The sequence below is a fragment of the Narcine bancroftii genome, chromosome 5, assembly GCF_036971445.1.
Source record: "Narcine bancroftii isolate sNarBan1 chromosome 5, sNarBan1.hap1, whole genome shotgun sequence".
Lineage (NCBI taxonomy): Eukaryota > Metazoa > Chordata > Chondrichthyes > Torpediniformes > Narcinidae > Narcine > Narcine bancroftii.
Window position 1 is genome coordinate 2,181,479 of NC_091473.1, and position 14,737 is coordinate 2,196,215.

Consider the following 14,737-nt stretch of genomic DNA (forward strand, 5'->3'; position numbering starts at 1 on the left):
CGTGCATCAAATATGTGTGCATGTGTGTGTGTGCACGGGTGCGTGTGTGCATGTGCATGCTCATATGTGTGCATGTGTGATGTGTGTGTGCTCATAAAATGTGTGCATACGTGACCTGTGTGCACATCAAATATGTATGTGTGTGATTATATGTGTGATTATCTTTGTGTGTGTGTATTTGTGTGTGCGCATGAACTGTGTGTGTGCGCGTGCACACGTGCTTGTGTGTTTGTGTGCGCGCACACGCACATGTAAATTGGCCACTGCATTCCCTACCTTAAACTCTTCAAATGGAATTCATTGGCACAAAATACAACATTTTCTTTTGTTCCCCTCACTCCCTTATTGGTGCTACCCCTGGAATCAGACAGTTGTAGAGTGAAGAAAATTGATGAACAAGATGCCAGAACTAGGACCGGCAGAGATCTGAAGTCAGAGATAAGAGTTGTAAATTGAACACAGATGAGGAAAGTGACAGAAACTCATATAACATCTCCCCCATCACAAAGAAATGGGTTCTTTCTTTAAACAGGCAAGCTCTTCTCTGACTGTCCTAAATAAATCATTTCTGTTCCTTTTGCAAATTGGCTGTTTGGTTATTCCTCTTTATTGATTATAAATCTCATGGTGCTGAAAGCTTTGATTTTATTAGGTAACCCTACCTATTCCTCACTGCAAGTTAAGATGACACATCAATTATGGAACCAGCTTAGCTCCAACTAACACAACTGCAGATGTATTTGTGACTGGAACGGAGAAAACAGACTGCTCCATTCAGAGGTTCAACACACTGTGGTGTATGTATTAAATATTGGTGGATTGTTATTAAAGACGAGAGCACAGGAGCAGTTGTTAAATGGTGCTGGTGGAATTATTTTCATTTGGTTTGCGCAGAATCACTGCTGGTATTTCGCTCACGGTCTGCCTTTCTTTTTCTGAATGGGAGAGCCTCAGAGGGCTGGATAGACCCACTGGCATCGGGTGAATGGGTCTCCTGAGGGGATCTTCAATGACTCTTCTCAATCAAGGGCAGGGAAGGAATGCAGCAGAGAGAGATGCTGTCCCATTGCTCCAGCCTAAGCTTATCCACTCCTGCTGCAAGAGGCAGTGTCTCCAGAAAGCAGCCTCTATCCTCAAAGACCCCCACCACCTAGGTCACACTCTTTTCACACTGCTACCATTGGGAAGGAGGTACAGGAGCCTGACGACGAACACCCAAAGGTGCAAAAACGGCTCAGGTTTCTGAACAGACAATGAACCACAAATACTCACTTTTTCTTCTTTTGCAGTCACTTAAAAAAAATATTTGATTTATTTTGCACCCATGATGCTTATGCAAAACAATGAATTTCGTGACAGGTTCATTATAATAAATTCTAATTCTGATTCCGGTCGCTAGTTCAATTGGCTACAGTGTTATACATGGCTGCTTGCATAGTGGGCTGCAGGCGGGAGATGGCACATTGATGGACATGTGAAAGAGAACAGGTTAGTGGGAAAATGGGGGAGTGGGAGTTGAGCTATGCTGCACATTCAAGTCAAGTTTATTGTCATCTGGCTGCACAGGTACAACCCGATGAGACAGCATTCTCCGGTCCTCGGTGTAAAACACGCAGACACACAGCCGGATGTAACTCACATACAGACAAACAATACATATGCAGGACAAGTATTTATATATATAAATAAATATTGTTTCATAAATTTGAGAGTCTCGGATGGTTAGTATGAGGATTTCTTTTGGTCGTTCAGCATCCTCACTGCCCGTGGGAAGAAGCTGTTCCTCAGCCTGGTGGCGGTGGCTCTGACGGGAGCAGCTGAAAGATGCTGTGTGCAGGGTGGAAGGAGTCATCGATGATTTTGTGTTTACTCTTCAGACAACAATCCCAGTAGGGGGGAGGGGGGAGGGGGGAGAGGGGAGGGAGAGTCTAGTGATTCTCCCTGCCACTCTCATGGTCCTTTGGATTGACTTCCAATCAATTTCTTTGTAGCAACTGTACCGCACTGTGATGCAGCCGGCCAGGACGCTCTCAATAGAGCTCCTATAGAAGGTTGACATGATGGTGCCTGGTAGCCTTGCCCACTTCAGTCTTCTCAGGAAGTGCAGACACTGTTGCACCTTTCTGACAACTGAGGAGATATTGAGTGTCCACGATAGGTCACTAGTTTAGTGAACTCCAAGGAACTTGGTGCTCTCCACTCTCTCTACTACAGTTATTGATGTAATGGAGGGTGGTCATCCCTGGTCTTCCTGAAGTCATCTCCTTCGTCTTGTCCACGTTACTCCTCAGATTGTTGCTTTCGCACCATTTCACGAGATTTTCTGCCTCTTCTCTGTAGTACAATTCATCGTTGTTGCTGATGAGGCCGACGACTGTCGTGCCATCTGGAAACTGGATGACGCTGTTGGAGCTGGATCTGATGTTGCAGTCGTGGGCCAGGAGCGTGAACAGGAGCAGGGGTGAGTGCACAGCCCTGAGGTGCGTCGGTGCTCAGTGTGAAGGTTCTACAGAGCCTTCAGGTTTAGAGTCAGATGAAGATCCTCTTCCATGGTTCGAGTGACCTCGTGTTTTGAACACTAATGTGTATCTTGCTCTGAACAAGTCATGATTCTGCAAATTGTAACTCTAATACAAGGACCCAATCCCAGAGGCATGCACCATGGTTGGGTGGGGAAAACTGATTAACTGATTTATTTATGCAACTGAATCAATGATGAAATGTTCCACCACTCAGCACTGGCTCCTTCAACACTGTGGGTGGCTCAGCTCCAGCTTTGCTTGTAACTTGGCGCCTGACATCGAATTTTGTTGGACTCAAGGACCTGAATGTTTAAAGGATTAGTCCACACAGCACAATCAAAAGTACAAGCAAACAGAACCAAGTAATCCCATAAAATCCTGCCAAGTCTATTCGTTTAATTCGCAGACTCACTACAAAATTTATCCAAGGCCTCAATCCAAATGGATGGCACAGTTAGCATCATGGCTAGCTTGACGCAATTATTTGATCTAAAGGTTGTTATATCAGAAGGTTGGTAGTGTGGACAAGCTCCCAATGCTGCACAAATACCCTTCATGGTGTGCAACTCAAACATCCTCTGAAAACCAAGTCCAACTTCTAGCCTTCACGTGGGACATCGTTCTTATGCCCAGCCGAGCTGCTCTCACTGGCAGGAGAAGGGGCAAAGGGTGGCCACTGGCACCTGCGATGCTGCTGGCACCAAACTGTATCGACCTGTCATTAGCATGGGGGGGTGGGGGTGCGGGGTGTTCCTACTGCATGAGCAACAAACAGATCTCCATATCAACTCTTGCACCCTAGAGAGGCCACTCCACAGTAACTACCAGAGGCACAGTACACATGGTCGACCACGACCGACCGAGCCCAAAGAAGAAGAAGATTATAGCGCCAGCAACCCAGGTTCAAATCGGGCACTGCACATTCTCTCTGTATCTGCGTGGGAGCTCCAGTTTCCTCCCACACCAGAATTTACAGGGGTTGTGGGTGGGGGTGTATCTACTGATACAGAGTTGTGTATTGGCCTATGTGTTGTGTGGTTTTATGTTAAAAAGTGACAGTTTGCTTTTGAGAGCCAAGGTAAAGGTGGACTGCTGGCAGAGCGGGAGACGGACTGAGCATGTGCAGAAAATGAGCTAAAAAATTCTGGACTTGGATGATGAACCATCACTGGGTGGTTCTGTGGAGTGGAAGAAGGCCCAGAGCATGAGTCATGGTCTGGAGGACAGTTTAGAATGTTGGGATTTCAAAAGGGATGAAAATTCTGAAGGCAGCCAGAAGGATCCGGACCAAGCCGTTGTTTCTCTCTCTTCGAATTTTGTGCTCTCTCTCTCTCTCTCTCTCTCTCTCTCTCTCTCTCTCTCTCTCTCTCTATCAAAGATAATTTGGCTTCAGTTTACCAAACAAACTGAATTTTGCTTATGACTTTTGCTTCAGTTGAGATCAAAGTTTTGTGAGTCTTGTGTGTTTTGTGTCTAAGTTTTTCTGTGAGCTGGTTGGAAGTGTAGCTTTGACTTTATAATTACATATGTTATATTTAGGCTGGGGAATTTATTAGTCTTACACTGTCATAGAAATTTGCAGAGTATCCAGTGGGCATTGTTATAAAAGGGGAATTTTGAATTAATGTATGAAGGTGAATTTTTGTTAATGAAGTAATCGTTCATCTTTACCCCTGTGTGATGTGCCTTCTTTGTGGTTGCTGGTTTGATCTTGTAACACTACGGAAAATAGCGCCAATGTCAAGCACTGATATTACGGCCCTGTCCAAACATCTGACACCTATCTTTTAGGTAACTTTATCATAATATCAGGTTAAAAATACAAGTCAAGCTTGTTAATCTTGTAATGAACAAATTATGGCACTATATGAAAATTAAAACTGCACCTTTCCTGCTTTCACTGATGCAAATTGGTCTATGATGTGATCAAAGTCAGTTTCTTCAGTTTGCTCTCTTTCAACACCATGTCTGCCTTGACCCATGGAGACCTGGTGCGGCCACTCCTGAAGACCAACAGGACAGACAGTCAGCCTTCGACGTGCGTGTCATTGAGGAAGTGCAGGTCGACGAGCTCCTGCAGCCTGTCGCCACAGTTCAGCAGCTCCTCAAAACACTCGGGCTCGCTCAGGCCGAACGCCTCATAAATGCAGTCCCAGAGCCACTCGGGGCTGGGGAGGGGTGGGTCGTCGATTGACATGGCCAGACCGGGCCAGGCTTCACCACCGGATCTGCGCTCTAACGGCTGAGTTCGGGGCCTGAGCCCTTGGGCGCGTGGCATGGTCCTGTCTCCGTGGAGATCGCGACATTTACTCCCGTTCCCAAAGTAACTGACACGTCACTTCTCCAGAGTTTGGACTGTTTCGTGGCAGCAACGCGGACACACAGGCACAAGTGCCCAAAAATTCTGACTTTAAACTGCTCAGTGACACTCCCCCCACCCTTCAAGTGGCGCCTAGTGCCTTACTTTAGATATGCCACTGGTTGTAAGTTATTTGGTGCTTTGGGTGGCATGGGCTTGTGGGTCAGAAGGGCCTGCTCTATGTCTAAATTAAAACATTTAGAAAACTAAGACAATAGAAGTGGGCAAATATTGAGCTCATTGTCAAACTATTCCCAGTGTTTTGGTTTTCCTGAATGTGCTGGAAAGTGAATTAAGATGTTACGGTTCCGAGTTGTATTGCAAGGACATAATGTTATCCCACCAGTGATGTCCAATTTATTCTTTACCATGAAAGAAGTACCCACTACCGAGAACTGCAATGTTGTCAGATGTACCCAGGCAAAAGCACTTCTGGTTACGTAATTTTTCTCACACACAGCCACATATTGCCCACTGACAGAATCACCGCCAGGAACATTGATTGCTGAGGATTTTTAAGGCACGTTAAAAGCCAATTCCGCCCATTGAGACCCGTGCCGCCCAATTAACCTACAACCCCACACGTTTTGGAGGGTGGGAAGAGATTGGAGCATCCAGGGTAAACCCATGCAGGTCACAATGGCAGTGGTGGGGGGGTGGGGACACACCCACAAACTCCTTGCAGACAGCGCCACATTCGAACTCAGGCCGCTGGCAGTGTTAGAGCGTAGCACTAACTGCTGTGCTAATTTCGTCACCATTGTCAGGAACAGTGGATGTTGATTTTCAAGGGTGCAATGGGGCTCCAGACTGCGTTACAACTCTAGTATTGAGATGGCTGGCCTCGTCCGGTTTCTGGTTCACGGTGACTCTCATCGCCGCCAGGAAACTGAAGAGATATTCAGCTACTAAAGGCTCTCTCGCAGCAGGTGCTCTCTGGCTGGGAAATATTCAGCCCCAGTGTAACTTGCTGCTTATTAATGCTGTGTATCACCCCAAAATCTTTTGCATGCGGAAATAAAAATATTATTTTTAAAAAAAGCAAAGCCGGCCCTTATTTATATATTGACCATCGAACTGTACTCAGTGTTAAATTACCTGCTTCTATGAGAACATACAGCCATCAACTTGAGCTGGGAGTACAGGGGGGTTGGGCTGAAGGGCCAGTTCCTATTCCACTGAGTCTGACGAAGCGCCTCCTCTGTGGTTCTGAGGCCCATGAGCCTGTGTCGAACATCATGCAGCTGCCTGTGCACGATCCATAATCCGCAATGCCCTGCATATTCACGTGTCTATCTCGAATCCTCTCAAATGCAACGAATGTACCTGCTTCCACTTCTACTCGTAGCCTGTTCCAGGCACCCACGACGCTGTGTCAGAAACTTACCCACACATCTCCTTGAAACTTATATTCCCCTGCTCTGAAACTCATGTCTCCTACTTCCTAATGTTTAATGTTGAAATCCGAGTTTATTAGATAAGCATAGAAAATAAAGTATGGTCTGGCATATTGCGGGCAGACATACGATTTGACGGTTTGGTTTGCCATTCCCCCGCGTCGGCTGGGTCTTGACTGTGACCGAAGAAGTTGAAAAAAGCAATTTTCTGATCTTGTTAGCGAATAAGGAAGTGCTGGCTTCAAATCATTTGGCAATACAAGGTTGCAGGGCTTAGCACAATGCTTGTTTTCAGGGCTCATACCTCGAGCAATCCGTCCCAGCATCTCTTTATTGGCACAGATCACGATGCTGTTGGAACGGGGAGAGGAAGAAGGAAATCTTTCACACAACGTCCAGTTTTCAGCAGGCCTAGAGGGAGAATATTCATGTCTTGATATCAGGGAATTCATACTCTCCTACAGACTGCTTAAGAGGTGGTAAAATATGGCACAGGATTGCCGGCCGTTCTGAGATGTGTTGTTGCTGGTGGATTAGGACTGTTGCCAGGAGCACGTGGAGCTGCTCCAAATACTCGAGACAAAAAAAAGATAAGGGAGCACTCATAAAGCTAAAAATATTTCAGATGCACGGTGAATGTTTATCCCCCATCTCCCTTTTAAGCTTGACCAAAACTAAAAGAAAATTCCTTGCGCACGACGTTCGGCGTTTAATACAATTATGCCCCAGAGGCTGGTGGAGACGCTGGGACTCCGCACCCTTCTCTGAAACTGGATCCTGGACTTCCTAATGGAAAGACCACAGCTTGCCCATGTCGGTAGCAGAATGTCAAGCACCAAGCCGCTGAGCGCTGGCGCACCTCAGGGCCGGATGCTCAGCCCACTCCTGTTTACGCTACTGACCCATGTCTGCATCGCCAGATCCAGCTCCAATGGAGTCGTCAAGTTTTCAGCTGACATGACTGCCTCCTCAACCACAACGAGGAGTCGCACTACAGAGAAGAGGTGGAGAATCTCATGAAATGGCGCGAGAGAGTTACAACCTGCATCTCAATGTGGTCCAGTTACTGCAGCGAAATGGATGGGAGGTCAATCCACAGGACCATTAGAAGGGCAGGGAGTATCTCTGGAATCTCCCCCCCCCCCCAACATTCAACGTGATCTACCAGGATCATCGTCTGAAGACGATGTGCAAAATTGTTCCACCCCACGCACAGCTTCTTTCCAGCTGCTCCCATCGGTGAAAAAGATCCAGGAGGATCAGAGCCAGCACCACCAGGCTGAGGAACAGCTTCTTCCCACAGGCAGAGAGAATACTGAATGATTGATGAACTGCTCATACAATCCCTCCAAGAATCTACATTTATTTAACAATATTTGTTTATTTTTATATAAGCACTTGTAACTATGTGTGACCAAAGAACGCTGTTTCATCCAGTTGTACTTATATAATCAGATGATAATAATGAACATGAAGAGCAGCAGGATTTCCTCAGCATTCAAAGAGGTGCCAGAGGAACTCAGTGGGTCAGGCAGCATCCATGGATAGACATGGTCAGTCAACTTTTAAGGTCAGGGCGCTTTACTGGATCACCTCAGCATTTATCAGCTTCAGTGAAACAGATCGGTTATGGGACACTGCTGTTCGTGGGGTCCTGCTATGCACAAATTGGCTGCTGTGCTTGCCACATCCCCACATTGTTTCAAATGAAGACTCTTTTGGACAGGGTCAGGGTGTGAAAGGCTTGGGACGCATGAAGGGCTTCCTATTTTCTTCACAACCGTACAAAGAAAATAGTCACCTGTATTCAGCCGAGAAGCAGATACAGGTCAACATCTGTTTTAGGTCCATGCACTGACATGCAAGGAACTGTAAAGAAAAATGTGCTGTAACCTGCAGCATTTATAAATAAATGAGTATATACGTTGCTGAAGATAACATTTTGCGTACTCATACACAATAAATAATAGTGGGCATCAAAGATAATCTTATGATGCTGAGGACGGGAAATGGCTCAAACCCCCCCCCCCCCCTACTCTGTTAGGTCCCTGGTCTTATACCTACACTAAAACACTGAGAGAGGTGTTCATTGAAAGCCATTTTGGGAGAGGAGAATACATTTGGTGCTTGGAGAGGTGACTGAAGTTCCTTCCTTGTTCCTTGTTTCAGCCTCAGGGTATGGGAGTTGAAAAAAACGAGAGGATGTAGATTTAAAGTGAGAGTGGAAAATCTAAAAAGGATCTGAGGGACAACTTTTACACAGAGGCTGGAAGTTGTGTGGAACAAGCTGCCAGAAGAGGTGGGTACAATCGCACAGTTTAAAAGACATTTAGACAGGAACCCTAATGTGGGTCAACAGCAGGCAGGCAAATGGGACTAGCGTCGGTGGACAACTTGGTTGGCATGGACAAATTGGGTAAAAGGGTCTGTAGAACAAGGTGACTCATATACAGCCTCTCCCCTACTTACGACCTACATGACATGACCATCCTTACATATGACCGAAAAAAAATACTGTATACATTTTAAAAAAGAAGAAAATGTGTAAATGTAAAAATTACGCTTGGTGGTATGCCCACCAGTGCTAACGGCTGTGTATGATAGTGACTGTCAGATAGTATCCCGGCATTGTGTACGTCACAGCATCTCTCTCAGTTCTAAGAATAAAAGAATGCTATACAGATACAGCAGGGTGATGGGAGAGCGCGGGGCAGTGGGATTAGTGTGGGGACTGATGGTGGGCTGTCGGAAGATGCAGGGCAGTGGGACCAGTTTGGGGACTGATAGCAGGCTGTTGGGAAAGTGCAAGGCAGTGGGATCAGTGTGGGGACTGATAGAGTGGGAACTACATGCCATGCTAACGTACATCCGACTAGCGTCCATTTCGAGATCCGACCGGTAGGTCAGAACGGAACTCGGACATATGTTGGGGAATGACTGTACTTCCCAAGGTGGAGAGTTTTCCGATGGAATTCAACTCCCTCGTTGAACCTTGCATTTGCTGGACCAAGATGGTAAATCCACAACCTGGCTCAAACATTGCCAGGAGACAGGTCATTTTCAACTGACATTAAAAACGCTACCAAGAATTCCATTAAGAATCCACAAATATGTCATATATATTTCCATTTGAAGGAACGGGCCAATCCAAGCCTTATCAAAACTGCACAATCGAAGTTCAAATTGTCAGAGTACTACATGACATCACATACAATGCTGAGATTCTTTTTCCTATGGGCCAGGCCGAATTTCTACTTATTGGTAACTATAAATTACTCAAGAAGTTCAGTATATATACAAAAGAGAGAAATGTAAGCAAGAAAGAAATGTAAACAAGTCGTCTGTATAAATACAGAAAAACATAAATATTCAATAATAAATAATGTAAGTACAAGTCCTTATATGAGTCCCTGATTGAGCTTGTCATTGAGGAGTCTGATGGTGGAAGGGTAGCAGCTGTTCCTGAACCTAGTGGTGGGTATTTTGTGGCACCTACACCTCTTTCCTGATGGCAGCAGTGAGAACAGAGCATGTCCTGGGTGGTGCGGATCCTTGATGATTGCTGCGGTTCTCTGACAGCAGCATTGCAAGTAGATTCTCTCGATGGTGGGGAGAATTTTGCCTGTGATGTTCTGGGCTGTGTCCAAGCATGTACCCATCCACCAGCTATGGTCTTGGCTCTGATAGAACACCTGCTGAGTTCCTTCAGCACTTCTGTGTTCTTACTTTCTTTCTTTGGCTTGGCTTCGCGGACGAAGATTTATGGAGGGGGTAAAAAGTCTACGTCAGCTGCAGGATCGTTTGTGGCTGACAAGTCCGATGCGGGACAGGCAGACACGGTTGCAGCGGTTGCAGGGGAAAATTGGTTGGTTGGGGTTGGGTGTTGGGTTTTTCCTCCTTTGCCTTTTGTCAGTGAGGTGGGCTCTGCGGTCTTCTTCAAAGGAGGTTGCTGCCCGCCAAACTGTGAGGCCCCAAGATGCACGGTTTGAGGCGTTATCAGCCCACTGGCGGTGGTCAATGTGGCAGGCACCAAGAGATTTCTTTAGGCAGTCCTTGTACCTTTTCTTTGGTGCACCTCTGTCACGGTGGCCAGTGGAGAGCTCGCCATATAACACGATCTTGGGAAGGCGATGGTCCTCCATTCTGGAGACGTGACCCATCCAGCGCAGCTGGATCTTCAGCAGCGTGGACTCGATGCTGTCGACCTCTGCCATCTCGAGTACTTCGACGTTAAGGATGAAAGCGCTCCAATGGATGTTGAGGAAGGAGCGGAGACAACGCTGGTGGAAGCGTTCTAGGAGCCGTAGGTGGTGCCGGTAGAGGACCCATGATTCGGAGCCGAACAGGAGTGTGGGTATGACAACGGCTCTGTATACGCTTATCTTTGTGAGGTTTCTCAGTTGGTTGTTTTTCCAGACTCTTTTGTGTAGTCTTCCAAAGGCGCTATTTGCCTTGGCGAGTCTGTTGTCTATCTCATTGTCGATCCTTGCATCTGATGAAATGGTGCAGCCGAGATACTACAATCACAGCATCTGCAGACTTTCGTGTTACACTCCGAAATCAACCTTGTGCATTCTATTGGTAAGCAAGGCCAGTTGAGGCTATCTACACCTCGCTTATTACTGCTTGGCGGAGATCAAGTTACTCGTCATAAACTGAGGTTCAGTGAAACGTTTCCTGGTTGAATCTGTTTACTCTTAATTTTAACAGTTTTTTTTCTGGGAGTCAGAAAATGTAACAGCAAAAATAGGGAAGCAGTTTCCGGGGGTGGGGCGGAAGGAGTGGGTAACAGGAGAACGCAATTTCAAGGTAAAATAAGTGAAGAGAGATTCTTAGCGTTTTCCATTTCATGAAAGTTCCTGGAATCAGACTCATCTGTGACTTTTAAACCTACTCAATACTGGGGAAAGATGAAGGACTTGGACTGAAATTTCAATTTGATCACTTATGGAGGGTAGTTGAAGGCTTCCTTCAATAGGTGAGTGGGCCTATGAGCTAATGTGCTTTAGGATGACTGCCGGGGCAGGGTAAGGGGTCCCTACTGTTACCCCCACCCTATCCCTGCACATGCGTGTGGCTAGAACCGTGGTGGGGGGACTAATTAGTGGCACTTTTTGTCAGCTAGCATGGGTAATGATGGGCCAAATAGCCTTTTCTGATTTGTGATTTTGCAGTGTTATGTTACTACCTGAAAAGGAGTCTCCTGAGCGAATTGTTGCTGCATGTTAATGGAACCTTGCCTGTACTTGCACAGGCTGCGGAAGGCAATCTTTCTCTACTTTTTGTAACATACACACTTTGTTCAATGTTTCACTATGATGGAGATGGAATCCTTGACATTTCCTGCCGTGCCCCTTTTTCACCAGCACCTGATGTAAACTCCCCTCCCCAGAATGTAATCATTCAACCAGTTTGATGACATCCAATGATTAATACATGCCTTTGTATATTGAGATTCCTTTTGTTTGATGAAGCAGCAAGCATTTTGTTTGGGTGAGACGCACAAGTGATTTCAGGCTAGTGATAAGGGTGTGGGGGTGGGTGGGTGGGTATGTGTGTGTGTGTGTGTGTGTGTGTGCACGCGGGCCTGCACGTGTCTCCTTGTGTATTTAGGTGTGCGTGTGTGTTTATATGTGTATGTGTGCATGTGTTTATATGTGTGTATGCATGTGTGCATATGTGTGTTTGTGTACATGTATGTGTGCATGTGTGTCTATGTGTGTTTCTATATGTGTGTGTCTATATGTGTGCATGTGTATGCGTGGGTGTTTGTGTGTGTCTGTATGCATGTGTATATGTGTGTGTGCATGTAGGTGTGTGCTGTGCATATGTTTCTATATATGTATGTGCGTGTTTATGTGTGTGTGTGCACACGTGTGGATATGTGTGTCTCTATGTGTGTGTGTGTGTGTGTGTGTGTGTGTGTGTGTGTGTGTGTGTGTGTGGAGAGGGATGGAAGTGTGTGGGAAAATTAACAGCCAGAAATTCAATTCAGTTCTGCTATTATAGATACTAACCTGTTGCAACAAGAAGAGAAAGGGTTAATTTCACAGCATCATTTTAATTCAGAAGAGCTATTTTTATTCAATTAGTTTTCAACTTGGATTGTTGGAACAGAGAGAGGGGAGGCACTGGAAAATAAGTTACGGCAGGTATTCCCTACCTAGCTGTTCCAGGACAGGTATAAATATGCTGGGGCAAGCCAAGATTTACCATCACTTGTCTTTAGAGATTTTCAATAGCATTATACCAAATGTTATACAAGTCAGCCCAGGTAATCCTTTGTGCCATTTATTATTCCATTGTAACTCCTTTGAATCTTCCCAATTTAGGGGTGACACGGTTGGTGTAGTGGTTAGTACAATGTCTTTACAGTGCCAGTGATCGGGACTGAGAAATTAGGTGGCACAAACTTGTGGGTCGAAATGACCTGTTACTGTGCTGTATGTCTGAATTAAACAATTAAAGTCCCCCCCATCCTCAATTAATTGAACAATGTTGCTTCTTTTCTGCATTCCCCTTCCTTCTACACCCACCTCCTTACCCACTGCATGACTACAGAGGGTTTTACAGATATAGGGTTGTGTAGAATAATTCACACTGTGCTACTTGATCCACTGCAAATTTTCTTTGCTGTTTGCATTGGCAATTCCATGTTGCCCCCAATGTTCTGTCCCAATCACAGTCATTTTTGGCCATGACTTGATTTTACTGCAAAGAATACAATTGAATGGTGCAAAGAATGGCTTGACCAGTGCTGTCAGAAGGGACTGAGCACAAGCAATAAATGGCAGGACCCAACTGCATGCAAATCAACAAGAATGAAGCTCAGATCTTTTCCTTCTGTCCAGCCTCAGATGTTCTAGTGGAGGTTAACTTATTTTGCATTAGGTCAGCCCATCTTCAAGCCTGAAGGCGCAGGGACACTCTAAGCTTCTGAAGATTTCCTCGGACACTTCTTCCCCTCTCATTCCTGCTATTGAGGGAAGGATATTAAATACTGCCTTTACATGCTATGTATAAGAAACACGTGAGTACAATACAAGCCCAAACTAAACCCTGGATTGGAACATAAAGGAAGCTGTGGTTCTGGCACAGAAAGGAGAGATTCAGAGTGTCTGTTGCAAGCGAATACGAACGGGAATCAGGTTGGCATGAGCAAAGAGTGGGTTGGAAAAAGAACATTTAAGAGAAAAACAGAAAATGCAGGAATCACTCAGCATGCTGGCAGTAATCCAGGAAGGAAAAACAGGTCACATTTCAGGTTGATAACTTGGCCTGTGATTGGCTCTATCAATAGCTCCAAAGCCGCAGAGTGAGGAACGATAGGCATTATTACACTTTGGACTTGAAAATGGCCCGATTCCAAGTGCTCGACTGAGGCCTGGGAGAGGGAGGTCAACCTTTTATTCCAGGATCACAGGAGGAGGAGTTACCAGGGAGCGAGTCATCAGTGGGAGGGGGGGGAATAGGCCAGCCATCCATTGGCAGTCACATTTTCGTATCACCACAGCCTGATTTTTACCTCGCATTTTCATCGTGTGCAGTCGGTCTTGAATTATTGAGGAAGAACGCCGACAAGAGGTTAGGAGGCATGTGTTACACGGGGAGCGGTTAAGATCAAGCAAGTTTGAGTCGTGAGGCAGCACTTAAAATAAATAATAAATCCCTTCCACTTTCTACCAAGAAATTGGAGAATAATGTTACAAACTTAGCATAAGAGCCTAATACTAATTGGCTATTGTGTAAATGAGAGCAGGCCACCCGGCCCATCGGGCCTACTCTGCCATTCAATGACATCACGACAGACCTGCCTTTTCCCCAGAATCCGTAATTCCCCGTCCATGCAAAAATCGAACTGACTGTGTCTTAAATATATTTTAATGATAAAATTGTACAGAAGCGATTAATACATTGGGAGTCCATCTTACCCTCTGACACAAAATGTAGTTCTTCAACAATTACATAATCACTTTTCTCTGTGGATGCACTGATGCAAGTCCATACCTGAAACTTATTAAAAGTTAGACGTAAGTATCTTTGCTGCCTTGCTGGAACCAAGGAACACTGCCATAAGAGAGGTATCAGAGAGCTGACGTGATAAATCAAGACCCTGCTTGCACTCCTGGATGGAGTGTGTGTGTGTGTGAATTGGAAGGGCTGTAGAGGGACAGAAAAATTCTTAGATTGCTTTGCGGTAACCTGGCCAAGGTTCATCCCTTCATTGATGCCTAAAAATAAATTATGTGGTACTAATGACCCAGGACAATTGTGCACAAATTTATTCTGTGGCCTATTTTTTTTTAACCTATTGTTGATTTACTTTAGTTTCTCAAATAGCTCAAACCACTTCCTCTTGAAGCATAGTCCAGACTCCCAGTGGACTGAGCAACCTTCCCTATGCTTCTATTGTATGGAATTATCAAATGCAATGTAAATGATTTCCAGATTAACCTGGC

The 14,737-nt window shown here is 45.5% G+C and overlaps 1 protein-coding gene and 1 long non-coding RNA gene across 5 annotated transcripts in view; one reads left to right on the plus strand and one right to left on the minus strand.

The window, feature by feature from the left end:
* The window catches only part of LOC138763032 (semaphorin-3F-like), a 259,869-nt gene that overhangs the window by 150,305 nt on the left and 94,827 nt on the right, over positions 1–14,737 (minus strand). The window lies entirely within an intron of this gene.
* LOC138763033 (uncharacterized) overlaps positions 3,822–14,737 on the plus strand; it is a 35,573-nt gene continuing 24,657 nt past the window's right edge. For both annotated transcript variants that reach the window (XR_011357291.1, XR_011357292.1), the window contains exons 1-2: positions 3,822–3,973; positions 8,448–8,577. This is a non-coding gene — a long non-coding RNA (uncharacterized lncRNA). The remainder of the gene's footprint in view (positions 3,974–8,447; positions 8,578–14,737) is intronic.